The sequence below is a fragment of the Porites lutea genome, chromosome 5 (assembly GCF_958299795.1).
Source record: "Porites lutea chromosome 5, jaPorLute2.1, whole genome shotgun sequence".
In the NCBI taxonomy this organism is placed as follows: Eukaryota; Metazoa; Cnidaria; class Anthozoa; order Scleractinia; family Poritidae; genus Porites; species Porites lutea.
This window is the reverse complement of record NC_133205.1, coordinates 17,487,233-17,494,630: the sequence shown is the minus strand read 5'-3', so window position 1 is coordinate 17,494,630 and position 7,398 is coordinate 17,487,233. Positions and strand designations below refer to the sequence as shown.

The 7,398-nt window shown below is 36.7% G+C and overlaps 1 long non-coding RNA gene across 1 annotated transcript; it reads right to left on the bottom strand.

The window, feature by feature from the left end:
• Positions 1–1,120: 1,120 nt before the first annotated feature.
• Positions 1,121–5,392, bottom strand: LOC140939147 (uncharacterized). The gene is made up of 2 exons (XR_012165609.1): positions 5,236–5,392; positions 1,121–1,366 (listed from the first exon to the last, which is right to left on the bottom strand). It is a non-coding gene; the product is annotated as an uncharacterized lncRNA (long non-coding RNA).
• Positions 5,393–7,398: the final 2,006 nt, after the last annotated feature.

The following is a 7,398-nucleotide window of genomic DNA, read 5'->3' as shown; positions in this document are numbered from 1 at the left end:
ATACCGGTAGCTTTCTCAGTTATAAAAGCCACTACCGAAAAGGTGCTCAGTAGAATAGCGAGAACCCCTAATTCCATTATTTCAAACATGAAAATTTTCCAATGTATATTGAATATAGACGCCTGCTGCCTACGCAAACGTGCGCTGAAAGCTGAAACCGAAGTATATATTTCATATTGGTAACAATCTCGTCGAAATCTTGAAAAGTAAAGTCTTGTAGCATTTTAAAGAGGACTATGCCTTTTTAAAAGATTCATATAAAATTACATGAGGAACTTCTGGGAGCTGGACCTTATGGTTTTCAGATGATTGAGGCTGGTAAATAAAACGTCAAATCATTATAAATGATAAAGATTCTAAGTAATAGGAGATATGCAAGATGGCGTCTTTTTCACTACTAAAACCAGAATTCAATTCTTTTTTTTTCTTTCATATTCAAATTTGGTAAAAGAAACTCTCATTTGCACAACAATGAAAAAGCCTGGAGAATTCTGGTATTAGTAGTAAAATGACGCCTTTTTGTTTTGTTTTGTTTTGTTTTTTTTCTTTTCTCTTCTTGTCTTTGTTTTTTGTCGTGCAAATGGCCTCTCCAATAGCGGATAATTAACTAAGAAACAGTCTCTGATCCTAGATTCAAGCTGCAATTATCTGTTCAAGAATTGCGATTATGTATTAACAAATTAAAGAATAAATTAATTCTGTTATCAACGTCATATAAGACAACCCAATTGTAATAGTCCAATTTGTCTTCTGTTTCCAGGCAGCGGCGCGGCAGCAAAGCTGTTAATGCATGAGTAAACGCATTGCCAAATAAATAAGGAACGAGTTAACGGCTATTTGAAGATGAAATAACCGAATTTCTGACTAAAACGCAACGGAATAGTTGCACTAATACTCAGCGTCATTTAAATTGGTTGTAAGTTGAAATTGTTAATTTGATGTCAGAAATGATCATGCCTAACTGTTTCACGGTGAATACCAGATGTAGTCGACCTTTAGTTACTGTCAACAATTAGCTTATTCTCCCCATCCCCATCCTCCGACCTTTCCTGTCGGATTACTTATTTATATTTTCCTCTGCCAATTACCACCACAATATAGTTTACAATTTCTGCAAGTGTCAAGTAACATTTTATTTTATTCAGTTCGCTTTCATCTAGAACATTTACACAGTTTAACCTAAACATCAAGAACCGCTCATCGTTAAAGTAAACGCTGTTCCCTGTATAGAGCAAAAATTATAATACTATGAACTCTTGCGCTTGTTTTATATTGGCTCTCAATCGTCTTTCAGCTCCATCTCCCGGTAACAGTCCAATTTCCGTGCAGCTTCGCACAAACTTCGTCGATAGCTGATCACTTTTCTCTGGCAATAAAAGAATGTAAATAAGGGCATGGTTACAACAAAAAATTTGAATTTTTTCATCGTGATGCTAAGAGCACCTTCTATGTGCAGTCATAACAGTACCAAAATATTTCTAAAGACGTTTTCGCTTTTCATAGATTGCTGTTTACCTCTCTTCTTTTGCCTTTCTGTTGGCTTGATGGTGTGTCAATACAGTCAGATCCTTCGGGTCCGAGGGACACTAGCAGAAGAGCGATAAACAAGACAGAGAACAGTATTGATTTCATTCTCACAACTCTTTTGTCAGTAAGGCTGTTCTTTGTTTAAGGAAGTAAAGAATAAATTGGATTCTTGCTACTGGGACATCTTATATGGACTTGCTATTAAGGCAATAAGTCAAATTGTGTTTGATTATTATAATAATTAGAGTTGAAAGCTACCAACGTGAAATTATAAGCTATTAATATACCTCTAGAGAGGACGGTTAAATTGTTCTTTAGTTGCATTAGACTAACGTGTCCTTCATAAAATTATGCTTCAAGATACTAAACGCCTAAATGCCCCTCAAATTAAACAAATTAAAAAATTGTGTTAGCTTCTATTAGTAACATTACTATTAGGAGTACAATTAAGTAAAATGAGAAAGTCATTGCACACGCGAGGTTAAAAAGTTATTGAAAGAAAAAATTGAAAGCTATTGCGACCTTAAATTGAAACTCTCAATTTTAGAGCCTATTCATAAAGGTACCCAAGGAATTCTAAAAAAGAAATAAATCAAATAAAGAAATGTGGACTCCAGATCAAATGGTATTTTGATGATATGTAATTTTTTTTTCGGTTTTGTTTTTGCATGTTGTTGTTTTTGCTTTGTTTGTTTGTTTTTTCTTTGTTGTAAAGAGTAGGTCTCAGATTTTCTGCAAAACCTCCTTTTCGAAAAAACGCAAAGGCAATGCTAGCTATAGCCGCAATAATTTTACCTCTCTGTTTTTTCCTTGTTCCTTTTACAAGGGAGACGAAGTTGTGTAGCTATTATACCGGAAGCTTTCTCAGTTATAAAAACCACTACCTGAAACGTGCTCAGTATAGCATAGCGAGAACCTTTGATTCCATTATCTCAAACATAAAATTTTCCAATGTATATGGAATATAGACGCCTGCTAAGCAAACGCGCGCCAAGTTGAAACCGAAATATACATATTTCATATTGGTAACAATCTCGTCGAAATCTGGAAAAGTAAAGTCTTATAGCATTTTAAAGAGGGTTATGCCTTTTTGAAAAATTGACATAAACCTACAAGAGGAAGTTAATTCTGAGAGCTGGGCCTTATGGTTTTCACATGATTGAGGCTGGTAAATAAAACGTGAAATTATTATAAATGATAAAGATTCTAAGTAATACGCCATTTGAACGATGACGCCTTTTTACCACTAAAACCAGGATTCAATTCTCTTTTTTCTTTCATATTCAAATTTTGTAAAAAAAAAAAAAAAAAAAAAATTCTCATTTGCACCAGAAAGAAAAAGCCCGAAGAATTCTGGTATTAGTAGTAAAACTTGGAGTAATCGCAGCTTAAGAGAGTGCGTTCGATGTGTTTGTTGAGGCGGAAGGGTGGTTGCGATGCAGATAAATATGATTATGGCATATTTTGAACGTAAGGGTTGCGTACATCGAAACCTCTATTTAAACTGTGTATTATTCTAAGGATGTTTTCAAAAGATATCGTATGGTTCGGTGTCAAGTGCTTTTAATCGGAGGAGACATTAGCCAGCGTCGGACGTGTAAATGGAACATTTTGCTTTACTGGCGCCAGTTACAGGGTGCAGTTTCTCAAAGGCTGATTAGTTCTTAGTCTGCTACAAAGCTGGTTTTAGTGTCGTCACGCAACGCTGGGGAGGAGCTTTGCGTGACGACTCTAAAAACGGCTGTGTAGGATGCGTGGCAGGCTAACGGCTGTGTAGCAGACTAATTAGTTCTTAACCCGGGATTCTTTTTCTTTCTTCAAAAACATTTCTTCGGATAATTTTCTCTGTTATTTTTAACAGCATCCAATCATCAACTTGTTGACAAAATGAATTACATTGAATTTACTGGTTTAAAAGCTTTCACATGTGAATTCAAACTTCGCACTAACCCTATCAAAGCCTTCAATGGAACACATGTGCGGCTCACGTCAATAACTTTTCCAGTAATTTGGTCGAGCGTGTTGATTTCGGTGACTCGAGAGTGGCGCTACTGTGGGCTGATGTATAAGTTTTTCCTAATAAATAACATAAAGTTAAAGTGTTCGTTTGTCCGGTACCGAAAATATCACAAGTCATGGTCAAATGTCGCGCCGACCTTCACATCTCGGTAGATTTACTTTGTGGCACAACGGTTGCCGAGCTACACAACTCGTAAATTTACTTTGTGGCATAACGGCCGCCGAATTAAACCCGGTTTGATGCATGCACCAGTAGTCGCAGACATTTTCCAAAGACAGGGACGAACCATGCTGAAAAATATGAAGGCTTAATCCAAAGTAAAATTTAACAGCAAACTCCTGAAAGATGAACGCTTTGGACGATTCAGCAATCACAGATCGATGTACGTTTTACGAAGATTCAGCAAACTTTTTAAAAGATGAACGCTTTACGAAGAATATCAGACCTTAGCAAACCTTTGAAAGATGAACGCCCGGGACACAAGAATCACCACATGAGTTAACGCGTCAAAGTGAGGCAAAACTTAAGCAAGCACCTCAAAGCGAGGCAAATGTGTATCGACGACGACGAACGAAAATGCAACAATGCACAGAACACCCAACACAAATAAGGGGTTGCGTTCTCGTACCTCGAACGCAATGGCACCTTTTTTATCTTGCAAATGGCCTATTGTAAATGCGATTAAATTTAAGACGAAATTCATTTTCTGTTTTCTCTGCTTCTTATCACTGTCCAATAGCGAATAATTAACTAAGAAACAGTCTCTGATCCTAAAATCAAGCTGCAAGTATCTGTTCAATAATTGTGATTTATCTATTAAAAAATTAACGTATAAATTAAACCTATTAATTTGGGGAGTAAATTAATTCTGTCATCAACGTCATATCAGACATCCCAATTGTTAAAGTCCAATTTGTCCTTGGTTTCCAGGCAGCGGCGCCTCAGCCTAGCTGTTAATACATGAGTGAGTAAGCGCAAAAATATATAAAGAACGAGTTAACGGCTATTTGAAGACGAAATAACCGAATTTCTCACTAACATGCAACTAAAGAGATGCACTAATACTCAGCGTCATTCATTAATTTTGTTAAATGTCCCGATTGGGCTATGCTGGATGTCAGAAATGATTATGCCTAACTGTTTCAGGGCGTATCCCGGATGAAGTCGACCTTTTGCCTCAGTCACCAACTAGCTTATCCTCCGCCCTTTCCTGACGGATTTCGTCTTTATATCTTCCTCTGGCAATTACCACCACAGTACAATTTACAATTTCTGCAAGTGTCAAATAACATTTCATTTTATTCAGTTCTCTTTCATCTCGAAGATTTACATAGTTTAACCTAAGTTACATCAAAAACGGCTCATCGTTGAATTAAACGCTTTTCCCCTATATAGCGAAGATTTTAACACTATAAACTCTTGGGCTTGTTTTCTGTAGGCTCTCAGTCGTCTTTCAGCTCCATCTCCCGTTAACAGTCCAATTTCCGTGCAGCTTCGCACAAACTTCGTCGATAGCCGATCACTTTTCTCTGGAAATAAAAGTATGTAAATAAAAGCGTGGTTACGACAAAAAATTAGAATTTGTTCATTATTATATATCGTGATACTAAGAGCACCATCGATATGTAGTCATAAGGATACCAGAATCTTTCTAAAAAATTTTCCGCTTTTTATCGATTGCTGTTTACCTCGCTTCTTTTGACGGGACCTGCGTCGATACAGTCAGATCCGTCAGGTCCGAGGGACACTAGGAGAAGAGCGACAAACAAGGCAGATAACAGTACTGATTTCATTTTCAGAACTCTATCTTTTGGCAGTGAGGCTGTACTTTGTTTGGAAGTGAAGAACAAATTGGATTGTTGCTACTGCGTGGGACATCTTATATGGACTTGCTATTGGGGCAATTAATCAAATTGTGTTAGATTAACATTAGAATCGAAAGCTACCAACGTGAAATTATAAGCTATTACCACAAGAGAGGATGGTCAAATTGTTCTTTGGTTGCAATTAGACGAACGCTACTTTCGTAAAATTTTGCTTCGAGATACTAAATGCCTAATTGCTGCTCAAATTAAAGAAATTGTGTTAGCTTCTATTAGTAACATTACTATTAGCAGTACAATAAGGTTACAAAGGTAAATATAATAAGATGAATATTGAAAGTTTTATTATTATTATCATTGTTATCATTATCAGTATTATTATTATTAGTCAAATAGACGGTGCACTTGCACGGAATTACCTGGGGCTTGACATACGATTAATAATTCGGAAGGAAATAATAAGTCACAAATTCATCACCCCTCAAGGTGTATTTCTGCACGTGTTCACATGTAATCATGCTCACCGCGGAGTAAATAAATGATGCCTTCAATTTAGTCTCCCATTCAGCCGTTTTGTTTCCTCAGGCAATCTTCTGACTAAAGTTATACCATTTAAAGTTGAAAGAAATACACGTATTTTACTTTTAAAGGGACAGTTTCACGGTTAAGCGCATGCTCATGTATTAAATTCGTTTTTTCCAATTTATTATTACTTCTATCGGCTAATAATCCCACTCACATGTATCTCAGCGATCTCAGAGTGTATTTCAAAGTACAAGTGTATTTCAGAGTAACGAAGTATGATGGAGGAGTACTAAAATCGCAGAAAAAACTGGTGGATTATGGCAACACTACCAACGTTGAATTTTTTTTGGAACCGAAGGTTTTATTCCATGGTTGATTAATTTACAGCTATTTGCAAATATGTAAGTTAATCAACTGCAAGTGACTGTCAGGGGAGTGTGCAGATTGGTCCTTTGACAACATTAAGACATCATCATATTGCTTGCATAGACCATGCAGTATGTATACAGCATAACAGAAAAACAGCATTTTGATTAATGAGCATGCGCTGAACCGTGAACCTGTCCCTTTAAGGCATGACTAAACAAGGCATCTGCGAGTTACCCATAGTTTTTTCTTTGGTTTACCCATACGTGCCCCTGGATAACCACAATGAATTTAAAAATATACAGTTATATTTTGTATATATTTTATAAAAATATACTTTGACACTTGAAGTGTTTTCACTTTTATTGAAAGAGGGGAGAGTCAAGAAATTTGCCCGTGACTACTAGAACAAATTGGTTGAAACACTTGTCACAATCAAGCATGCGCAGTAAGGTCGTATGACCGCTCTCTCTCCTCTTTACGTACGGCAATATTGTCAGCTGATCTATCTGGGTAATTAATAAATTACTGAAAATAAATTCTACAAAAGCGAAACTCCAGAATGATCTCCAGTCTTCATACTATAAGGATAATTTAAAAGTATAAAGAATATGAAATCCTTTCCACCGGCTTTAGGTTTGATTGGCCATTTATTTAGATATTCTTTATTTCACTTGCTCATTTTAAGAAAACACATGAAGTGGGGCTTCTTGAGACCGTTCATTTAAATGTCTTTTTAGAATAAAAGCCAAGGCTTTATCTCGTTTAACGCATCTAATACACGTATATGTGCTGATTATTCCCTTGCTTCTTGCCACGATGGCACGTCTTCTTGTTCCTCGTCGCAATTCAGTTCCCGCGCAGCTTATCACAAACGTAACAAAATAATTATCATCATCATCGTCACCATCATCCTCGTCATTATCAAGCTTTTCATTGTATCTTTCTTGAGTAAAGCGTCATTTTACTAGGCCAAGACGAAAATGCTCGATCAGGTCGTGTGGAAAGACTTTATTAGGACTGCCCGAGATGATTCCCGGCCTAAGTAAGTAAGACCAAAATATTATACAACTATCCCTCGATGGGGGGGGGGGGGGGGGGGGGACACAGCAATTTTCAAAGAGTTATAATAACTCC